The sequence below is a fragment of the Ictalurus punctatus genome, chromosome 24, assembly GCF_001660625.3.
Source record: "Ictalurus punctatus breed USDA103 chromosome 24, Coco_2.0, whole genome shotgun sequence".
In the NCBI taxonomy this organism is placed as follows: Eukaryota; Metazoa; Chordata; class Actinopteri; order Siluriformes; family Ictaluridae; genus Ictalurus; species Ictalurus punctatus.
The window spans coordinates 4,654,127-4,665,060 of record NC_030439.2 but is presented as its reverse complement, the minus strand read 5'-3'; the positions used below and the strand labels follow the sequence as shown (position 1 = coordinate 4,665,060).

At 40.7% G+C, this 10,934-nt stretch overlaps 1 long non-coding RNA gene across 2 annotated transcripts; it reads left to right on the top strand.

Moving 5' to 3' along the window:
• Positions 1-8,326: 8,326 nt before the first annotated feature.
• On the top strand, positions 8,327-10,934 carry LOC108256785 (uncharacterized). Of its 2 annotated transcripts, XR_008393411.1 has the most exons (4): positions 8,327-8,343; positions 9,022-9,048; positions 9,136-9,268; positions 9,392-10,934. It is a non-coding gene; the product is annotated as an uncharacterized LOC108256785 (long non-coding RNA). The 2 variants fall into 2 exon arrangements; XR_006980991.2 differs by lacking the exon at positions 8,327-8,343 and having other exon boundaries at positions 8,466-9,268.

Sequence of the window (10,934 nt, the reverse complement as noted above, 5' to 3'; positions counted from 1 at the left end):
TGTGTAAAAGTCAGTAGTAAACAGAGAAGCGGCCAAGCGTGGGTTTTCCACTTTCTTTAACTCCTCTGATGCCTGAGGGCCCAGCCCTGTTGGCTAGGATTAAAAGAGGCAAGGGCCTAGGCTAAACTGACTGAACTGGCTAAACGCAACTCGGAGGTCAGCCAGTTTCAGCCAAGCAACAAGAAAGTGATGAATATACTGTAGCACACGTTCAATATACACACAAACACATCCACCTACATATACAAAGAGCGTTTGAAAGGGGGATCTGGATACAGATGGGTGGAACAACAGCCCTTTGAGTTAGCAAGGGTGTGTAGATGAAGGAAAGAGAGTGTGTGCGAGTGTGTGGAGAGTAAAACGTTGTGCGGTGTTTCTCGGCTGGGCACAGAGAGTCTTGGCAGAGAGATTGCGGTGTGACTGATGAGATGTGTGCCATCCCCGACACCCAGCCCAGTCCGACGCTACGAGTGAGCGAAGGAGGGGGATTTATGGGAAAGGCAGATCAGTTCTTGTGCCAGCTGTGAAGTAAATCTCTCCCTTGAGACACACAGCAGCCAGAGCTGGCCAGCCATGCTCACAGCTTCACTGTCAGTGAAGTCCTCCATGTCTTTGTTGTCCAGATCCTAGCCTAATTTGGGCACAAATGTCTCCTCATATTACACATTTTCAACGTGTAGGACTTCCTGTCTTCTTGCATTCGTTAGTTGCTACTGCGTTGCAGTGCTCACTAACCCCCCCCCCCCCCCCCCCCCCCCCCCCCAAATCTCTACTTGTGGTCTGCTGCTCTCCAGACAGACTTTTATTCTCTCATCAGTGGTGCATCATTATTTGGTGCCAGCGTTTGAAATGTGTAAATGCATTGAAAATGCTGCTTGTTACAGCATATACCCCTTAACTTCAGTCTCATTTCAATTCTCAGCTGAAAGATGGTTTTGGGGTACAAGAGAGTGAGTGGTTTCTGGTGGAAATAAAAAACAAAAACAAAAAAAGATAGCAGAGAAAAAGCACCAATGGACTTCACTGTTTATGATCTTGTACATATTTAGCTGTTCAATTTTAATTGGTGGAGATCGGCACGCTGGTTTTCCGATACTAATGAATATGTTTTCGATTTAAGTTCAACAAAATGGAAAGAACGTTCATGTTCGGATGGGAGTTTTTTAGTCTTTCTCTTTTGAGCAGCTTAATTACTTCCAGAAGACAGATCTGAGCAGATCTGATGTCCTCTGGTAACCTCTAATCAGTTTAACGAACCTCACAGTCTTGGAAAGTGTTCAGGTCCTTTTTAAGCATCCTTTTGTGAAGCGTTGCCGTGTGTTTAATTCTATATGTGTTTATATTTACAGACTCGGGCATGACAGTACCCCTTAACCACGAAGGAAAATTTACAATAAAAATGATTGTTTCTAATTTAATATGGTAATCGGGAAAGTCTTTCATTTTTTGGTAATTGGATGACATTTGATTCGGAACGTGAAATGCTGGGTCATGAATGTATAATTTACTCATCAATGAGGAAACATCTGCACACACACGAGTTTGTTCCAAGATTCATGTTTTAATCGTGCTGGTATTTGCATTTCAATGCCATTCTATTCTTCATGAAGAATGTGTTAATGTGGTACTACAGTCCTTCTGAAAACTACTATATCATTTGGCTTACACCTGACATCTGACAAAACACAGGATTCCAGAACTTGAATATTATTGAAACTTAATTTAGCAGTCAGTTAATGATACATTATTATAATCTTTACAGGAGTACAGACGTTAACAAAAAACAAGACAAAACCCCCTCCACACAGTCCTTAGTCTTACAGTCCTTGTGAGTACCTTCCATTGACATGCAATGCTATGCCTATATCTTCATCTAAGTCTAACCATCCATCCGTTTTCTGTACTGCTTATCCTACACAGGGACACCCTGGACAGGGTGCCAACCCAACGTAGGGCACACAATCCCACACACATTCACACACTACAGACAATTTGGAAAGCCTACACAGGGTGAGGAACCATCTGCACACACACACATGAGCATGTCTTTGGACTGGGGGAGGAAACCAGAGTACCCAGAGGAAATCCTTGCTTGCTCGGCGGAGGCGGGATTCGAACACCCAACCCCGGAGGTGTGAAGCGAACGTGCTAACGTGCTAACTAAACCATGCCCCCTAATCTTAACCTCAGTAATCAAAAGTAAACCTTCTGTCTCTGTTAGTAAAATAAAGTTTAGTTTCAAATAAAAGAACAATAAATAAGCCGTTTTCATCAGGGGGACCAGCAAAATGTCCTCACAAGGTCAAAAGGTCACATATTTCTATCCTTGAGGGAACAGTCAAGCCTTACTAAGATATAAAAACATGCCCACACACCTTTCTGCTTACTGTCCTACTAAATCTTATTTCTGTCAGTTTCCACACAGATCTAGCTGATTGCTTGATTGGTCCCGCTTGGCAGGAAAATGGCCTGTTGAAGTGTGTGAGAAGCAGGTGCAGGACTTGGCCCCAGCAGCCCCAGCCTGTGGCCACGGCACGGAATAATAGCAGCAGTGTTTCTACACAGTGGAGCGCTGTCACAACCAGCCACTTGCAAAAATACGACACGTTTTTCATAGACGTGTGCGCCGGGAAGGAGAAGCTCAAAGGTGAACCGTTTGTGACGTCAAGCCTACTGCATCAGTCCTTCCAGTTAGCAATTTAGCTGTAAAAACTTTTCATTAGACCATAGCAAGGTGCTTATTTTCGGTGTCTGACTTTACTAAAGCACATGGCTACAGCACTGTGTACTTCCTCTGTAGGTTTTTAATCAATTTAACTCGACATTAGACAATTTCTTATGCTTTTACTCTCAGATTTGCTATAATTCATACTGCAAGGACTTGATTGACCAGACAATGATCCGCATGTCTTTAAATTCTTGCCTTCAAACCTGGAGAAGCCTGTGATTACAGTGTCAGATGTCATGTGCTAAAGTAAAAATACTCGTCTACCGTGTTTATTCCCGCTGGCAGTTATGATGACTTAAAAAATAAACGAGTGACATCGAGTGATGAATGAGAAAAAGAAAATCGGTCACTAATGATTTTTCAGTGCTGTTAGGAAAGATGTATTTTAGTAGTTAGGGAAGGATTTTCATTTTCTATAAAGCAACCACATAATGAACCTTGCAATTTGAGAATTTAAGCTTTCCTTTTGGTGCTGGCTTAAGCCTACAAACCCATCTCTGTTTCACATTAATGGTAAAACGTGATCCATATAATAAAAAAAAAAAAAAAAAAAAAAAAAAACTCACCACATTTAATGAGCATGACCTTTTCACGAAAGATGCTCACTATATTTGTGTTCTCTCACCTCTAATACAGAATGTAGCGTTGTATAATGATGGTAAAGCACTCAGAGTTACAGTGCTTTACACGGTTTTGTAGTATTAATGGGATTTCATGCTACGTTATTCTGGAGCTGTAAATAGAATCAGCTTCACTATAAATGACCCACAATAAAGTCTCTAATTGTATATATATATTTTTTTTAAACTTTCAAAAAAACCCTGTGTCTTTTCATGTGGTTCACGGAAATCCAGAAACACGCATGAAAAACAACTGGGTGTTGGACACTATAAACAAACCACTTGAAGCAAAGCATGTTATGTTAAGAATGCTAGTTATGATAACATGGTGAACAGAATAGCGTACTCGCGTTATATAAATGTTCAATCGCTTGAATGTGAAAACAGTACAGCGTTTTAGTATACAGAGTGTTTCCAAAGACTAGTTACTGTTTATTACTGAATGAATTAATCTGACAGATGTTTGAAGTACAGCATCTGCATGACATTTTGTTGTAAAAGCAAAGTTTGTGGGGGGAAATTTTTATTTATTTATTTTTTTCACTTTGCTGTATGTTTGAAACTTAATTTTCTGGGTACAGTCTTGGGCAGATCCCGAAACGAGTAAAAACATTCCATGTCGGTCGAACACAGAAGTTGTTAGGGAAGTTATTGGAGGGTTGATATGAGCCTTTTAATGCCATCTGGGCTAAAATCACTGGCTTCACATAACACTCTGGAGAACTTATTAACCTGTACACACACAAAGAACCATGTTTCATCAGTCATACATGGCTCGTGGCTCATCCTCATCCCAGGCTAATGGTGCCGTGTTTCCCTATATACATTACTACAAGCCTCTTTATATCTAGTCTTCTCTTGTTATGTTTACCCTCAGGTACAGCCTGACTTATGAATTCTCTTTAATAACCTGATTGTAAAGGAACATGAGGGGTAACACACTGTACTTTTTTCACTTAGAGTATACTCAACACTATCTCTCGAGCTGTTGGGCCGATGGTCCCAGCAGCCATGTTAACTCTGGTTGTAGAACGTATTTCATGTGAACACACTGCCAGCTTCCAGCTGCTTTATGGAACCTGTAATCAGAGTAGACACCGAACCGCAGTCAGGCGCAGTAACATGCTGAGTGACGCTGCTTGGGCCTTAGTAATCAGTGCTGTGTGTCCAATAATATCAGTTCATTTACTATACAAATTCTTTGTTGATCACGGCTTCTGCTGTTGCCAAGAAAGGATGGAGAGCATAAGTAGTTTAGCGGTATTCTCTACCTACTTTGAGACATTCATATTGTTGCATAGATGGGGTTTAAAATGTTTTTTTTTTTTAACTATTTTGTTATATAAAAATATTTGGTACCCATGTGAAACTAGAAATATACTAAGCACTACTGTAACCCAGTATAGTCCCTGCTAAGTTCCACCCTGTAAGTCATATTTGGTGGCATAACCACTGATTTGTAAGCATGAGGGCTAACACTAGCAAACCTACAGTAGCTAATGGTTTTACTATTGTATAATAGTTATGCCTGTTTGCTATTGAACTTCGCTGTTTATATACAAGGTGTACCCATAACCTCTGCTTGGTCTGACCTGGTCAAACTGGTAGACCATCTTTGTAAACTGCTAACTGATTTTGTATTAGTATTTTATTACTAATTAATTAATTTATTACTATTATTACTTACTTACTTATTATTACTATTATTATTATTATTACTAATTAATTCATTAATTAATATTAGTATTAGGATTTTTGTATTTGGCTAGATGCCAGATTCTACCAGCTGGCAAAGATACTTGTCCAGTTTTGTGTTTTGGCAGCGGTCAGACCAAGCTGGATTTTTTAGTATGTACAGTATGTGCACAAATTATGTCATATCCAGCTCGTTTGCTAACTGGGAAGATGTCAGGACAATGCCATTTTGGCTCACTGATAATGTGTGTTCTTAATATTCTGCATTTTGTGCACTTAATCAGGTTAGAATATCCATTTAGGTGCTCAGTTACGGTGTGTGCGCGCTATCTGGGTAAAAGCTTAATGTTAGCCGGCAAACTTACTCAGCAATAGACTTCATGTGAAAATTATAATGCATTTCCTGGTTACACATTGTACTTTTTGACCATGTAGTACACAATTACAGAAGGGAATTATTTATAACTGCACTATTTATTGTCACCCAGATGAGAACGGGTTTCCTTTTGAGTCTGGTTCCTCTCAAGGTTTCTCCCTCATGCTGTCTCATGGAGTGTTTCCTTGCCACTGTCACCTCTGGTGAGTCAAGATACTCTACACACAGAAACCCAACAGTCTCTTGCCTAATCTTATAACAGGCTTGCGGTGATAAAATAATTCATTCGTTTATACTGATTGAAAATGTCCGATAAGTCGATTTCCATTCCTCCAGCAGAATGGAACGCCGGTGTACTGTGAGAAACTGTAACTTGTTCTGCCTGCTTCGGTATGATGGTAATGACCGCTGAAGATGACCTCCAGCTGTCTTGCCTCAAATGATGACCGAGCTTCATCCTAGTTGTAGTTTCAGATCCCCATAAGCTTTACTGCAACGAGATGATTTTAATGACCACAGAGAGGCTCCAGAGTGACAATGACTTGAACTTATGATGGTCTTGTTACTACGATCATTTTGGGCCACTGAGTCCAAATCAGTCAGCCAGAAAAGGATCCAGGTCACCGCAGACTAATGGATTGTGCTTCGACAAGGACTTAGGACCCTTCACCTTAGACTGATCTAGGAAAACAACAATGTTAATCTGTAATGACTCACCCAGTACAATCCTATTAGCATCTCGGAGCATTGTGTGTTGATTATGACACTCATTAGAATGTTAATTGTCTTTAGTTATCATGAGTGCGCAATTTGCAATCACTTAGAAGCAGTTGCTAAAGCAAGACCTCACTAATGACATGAACCTCACTATTAACATTCTCACTGCATATTTACTTACAGAATAGCAAGCACAGTCTGATTTTGTACTCTATGCAGGTCATTGCAAAAGAATCTTTTATAATTTTTCTGAACTTGTATAAAAGGTGATTTATGGATTCATGTTATTTATGCACATCTAGGTGCGGTATAGCGTTGATAATATTCCCTGTTGAATTCAAGGTATTGCTATCTGCAATAATCTTACAGTGAAAGGGACACAGCGAGTCATGTCCTGTACTGCCCCAGTGCCATCTTAGTGACAGCGTAGCTTTCTCACCCAAATACATCTGACATAGAGCTGGATTACTCAGCCTCCTCATCTTCTGGATGCATATAATGCTCCATGTTAAGAACATCAGCTAGAACTGTCGACTTCTTTGGTCGTGACAGAATCACTCAGTTACTTATCACTCATCTCTCTCTCTCTTAAAAAAAAAACAAGCATTCCTTTTTCCCTTAAAAATAGCAGTTCTGTTGGATATGTAAGATCCTGAACTATGAATAAAAGTAGATGAAAGGTTGAAATGTTTGAAGTAGGAGGGGCACACCGGCTTAATGCTTAACACGATTGCCTTGTGCCTCTGGGGTTGGGGGGTTCGAATCCCGCCTCTTCCCCGTGTGCACGGAGTTTGCATGTTCTCACTGTGCTTTGAGGGTTTCCTCTTTGAGGGTACTCTGGTTTCCTCCCCCCCAGTCCAAAGATATGCACTGTAGGCATGTCCGTAGTGTGTGAACGTGTATGCGATCGTACCCTGCGATGGGTTGGCACCCTGTCCAGAGTGTCCTCTTCCTTGTGTCCCGAGTTCACTGGGATTGCCTTCAGGATTCCCCACCTGACCTTGTGCAGGATAAAGAGGTATGGAAAATGGACGGACATTTGAAGTAAGACACAAATCAGCAATCGCAACAGCGAAACCTTCATCCATGCTCTGTTTTTTTAAACTATATTTTTCATTAACAATCCTCGCCCATGTCCTTGACCTTACACGTCCAGCTTTTCAGGTCTAAAACCTATTGTCAGTGCAAACCTCTGGGATAGCTGTACAAGTTCTGTCCAACATGTCAATATGAATCAAATCGAGGAACTTTTACTCCAGAAATGTTGTTTTTTCCCCTTTTACATTTCAAAACTTTCTGACCGATTCCCTGGAATCGCACTCCTTTTGTTCTTTGGCAGGTACTTCAAAAATCATGCATAGATAGCAGCCATAAGAACAGGACAAAACTGTGACAAATGGCTTTGAAAAGCAGTTCTGACACAGTTGGGAAAGCCCTAAAACCTCCAAGCTATAAAGGCCTATGTGAGTTCCAGATTATTGTTTTCCTGAATTCTTGTGTGCGTGTGTGTTTTGTGTGTGTGTGTGTGTGTGTGTGTGTGTTTTGCCTTGCCACGATGCATACTATTTCCTTGAAAAAAGTGTTTCATAAATTATTTGCCCAGACTTCATTTGTTATTTGAGATGCACTGACAAAACGTCTCTTTTTTTTTTGAGAAGAAGAAGGGAAAAAACGTTATCTTCAAACAGCAAACTCTTTTCCTGAGGGACTCACAGACTTCATCAGTGGCGCCTTATTGTTGAATTTCCATTTTCTTGGTTTTGAAGACACATTAAAGGCTTATGTTTGATACTGTTTGATGTGGCTTCATCCAAGAGCAAAACAATCCCTTATTTTTTAAAGAAAATCCCATATTCCCAAATGAATTGATAATTACAAACAGGATTGTCTGAAATCTGTGGCTTACTTTAGGGCTGAAGAATACAGCCTTTCTGTTGGACATGTTTATAAGTTTGGAAAAAGAAAAATAATTAGGAATCCCCGACAGTTCGGATGCACTGGGGCAAAAATAAAAGCTTAAGGTTTAAAGCATGACTCTATAGGTGCATTTTTATTTCCAACTCATAATTTTTTGTCTTGCAGGTAAGTCACGTGAAGGAGAATAATTTTTGAATGGATGGAGGACAGTCATGAGTCAGTGTCCATGAATGAACAATAATAATAATAATAACATTGGGAGAGATTTAGAAACGCCTTTAACAGCTGAGGTAGACAACATTGGAAATGCCTTCTGAAAAATTTTTTGAACATGCTTTTTGCCTTGTGTGGGTGTGTGTGGGTGGGTGTGTGTGGGTGTGGGTGTGGGTTGGGGGTTGGATTGTAAATCACTAATGAAATCTAGCTCATGCACACTTTTGAATGTGTGAGTATTCAGTTTCGGAGCGTATTTCAACAGAGTGGACAGTGAAAGATTAAATGAATGAAGACAGAAGCAGCTTGGTTCACGGTCAAGGCGGTGACAGAGACTTTGGCAATATGGGTATACAATTGGCCAAATCTACGCAAGCTGATGCTTATCTGCTGCTCTCACTGTTATGGATGACACTGCAGAGCATCCGATAGACTACACAACCAGTGCTGCTGATATCCTCATTCTGGCCAAATAAACCATGGTTCCACCTGTTGTTGAAGTTACTTGCGAACCCTCCATGTCCACTATCCATCAGACCAGACCTGCAGGTTTAGAGTAAAGCCGACTACACGTTTAATTATGGTTATGGCCCTTAGGGCAACCCCAGCATTGTTCACAAGGGGTCAGGCACTCACTCTTGTGGGTGTACATACTTAATCTATGTATGTACTGGTTTTATGTGGGCGAGTAGAATGTTTTTTGCAGCATTGTGTGAAACACTGGTCATAACCCCTTATCTTGCATGTTTTTACAGAGCCAGCTGGAAACGTCGACCCTAAAGGTATATATTGCACTACTGTCTGTGCACCACAGACTGGTTAACGGCCTCCTGCTGCGAGCGTAAAAACTAAACAAAACCTTCTTAAAGGTGCAGAACATCTCCGCTCCTAACGCAAAGCAGTAGTTCCACAGTGGATTCTGGACTGCCATATGGACCGACGTAGCATTTTTACCACCCCATGACTACGATCAGAAGAGGGAGCAAATTACATGCCTTATCTGTCAGTGTGCAGTGTCTGTGTTCAAACATGCCACTCTGTGGCCAAACCTAGCATTCCTGCCAAAGGTATTGGCACTGCAGTATATTAATAAACCTATCAATCTATCTTTTCTTTCTCAAGCAGGATGTGGAAGGGACTGCCGGTCAACTTGAAGGACACCGAGCAGCTGTTTGTGTGCTTTGGGGAGTACCATAAGCCGGCTTCGCTGTCTAAGGACTGGTTAGGCCACTGCCTAAAGGATGTGATTACACAGGCATACTCACATGCAAGTCAAGAGACACATTCTTCCATTAAAAGTCATTTCATATGTGCTATGGATACTTTTGTGGTGGTACTAAGCTGAGTGTCACTCTTGAAGCAGTGACATCATGCTCAACGTTCATCTTCACCAGATTTAACTGACTGAATGTCGCTTCATTGCACCCCATGTACTCTGATTCAGTAGCCAGCAAAATGACAACTAACACTCTGTCCTCAATAGAAATTATTTACGAGCGCTGTCCATTATTGTCTGGGGATGCACTATCAGGACATGTTGTAAACCCCTTGTGACGACGTTTCAAAAAGAAAATGCCCTGGTGGTCCAGAATGAAAGGAAGTAGAACGAAAGTTTATATTTGTAACTGCGGTTCTATGGCTAAGTGGAACCTTCTGGGTTAGGTGGGTTAAAGAGAATGTCCAAGGGCAAGCGTGACATAGCAGAGACCTTTTATAGGCTAGCAACAAGGTCATGGTCATGAGGTGAAAACGTTGCTATTAGTATGCGGAAAAGGAAATGAACGAGGGAGTGCCCGGGTCCGTGGGCACTCTGGAGCTTGAGCATTTGAAAACATTTGTGTAACACTTAACATTTGTTGGAGTATAATATCAGTGACATTAGCTGCCGTAGTGTCCATTTTAGACACATTTTCAGACTTCTACATATATTACCCGTTCAAAGCAGCAGTGAATCAACAAAACTACAGAACGACATTCGTTTTCAACAGAAGCTGGTTAAATAATGTGTCAAGAACCACATACTAGTGTATTAACTGCATCATTATTTCAGTGGTAGTAAACAGTTATTTATTTTCTATGTTCTTACAGTACCAAAAGGCCAGGTCCTCTGAGGAGTGCTATGAGGAGAGCAGAAACACATTTGAAATAGAAGGCTCTGCGTGATTTTTTTATACGAGGCCCGGGGTACGGTTGTCATGAAATGACACCTTCAATGTACTTCAGAAATTGCTGCCTATGGAAATGAACACACAGGAAGCCTTCTGAAGGAAACCGCTATGGTGGTTGTCCTATTAGTCATAGAACTATGGTTACATATATTACCTTCCATTTCAAAGGAAGTGATTGGTAATTACTTAAAAATGTAAGATATTTCGATCAATATCAACTGTTCTACCATGAAAACACGTGATTAAATCTATAATCCGTATCGAGGTTTTTATTTTTGTACTGATTGTATATAGTTGTGCTGTGGTATGAAACGGCTAATGACTCAACAGTGACGCATAATTTATGTTTTCGAGAATTCCTCCCTGCAGATTTGCAAATGAGAGAATCACAGAGTAATGCTTTCATGGAGCTCTGAACTGTAAATAGCACATATTTTCGCAATAACTGACAAGGTGCTAGGACTATTCATTGTGTCATTAAATATCAGACATTAATTGCA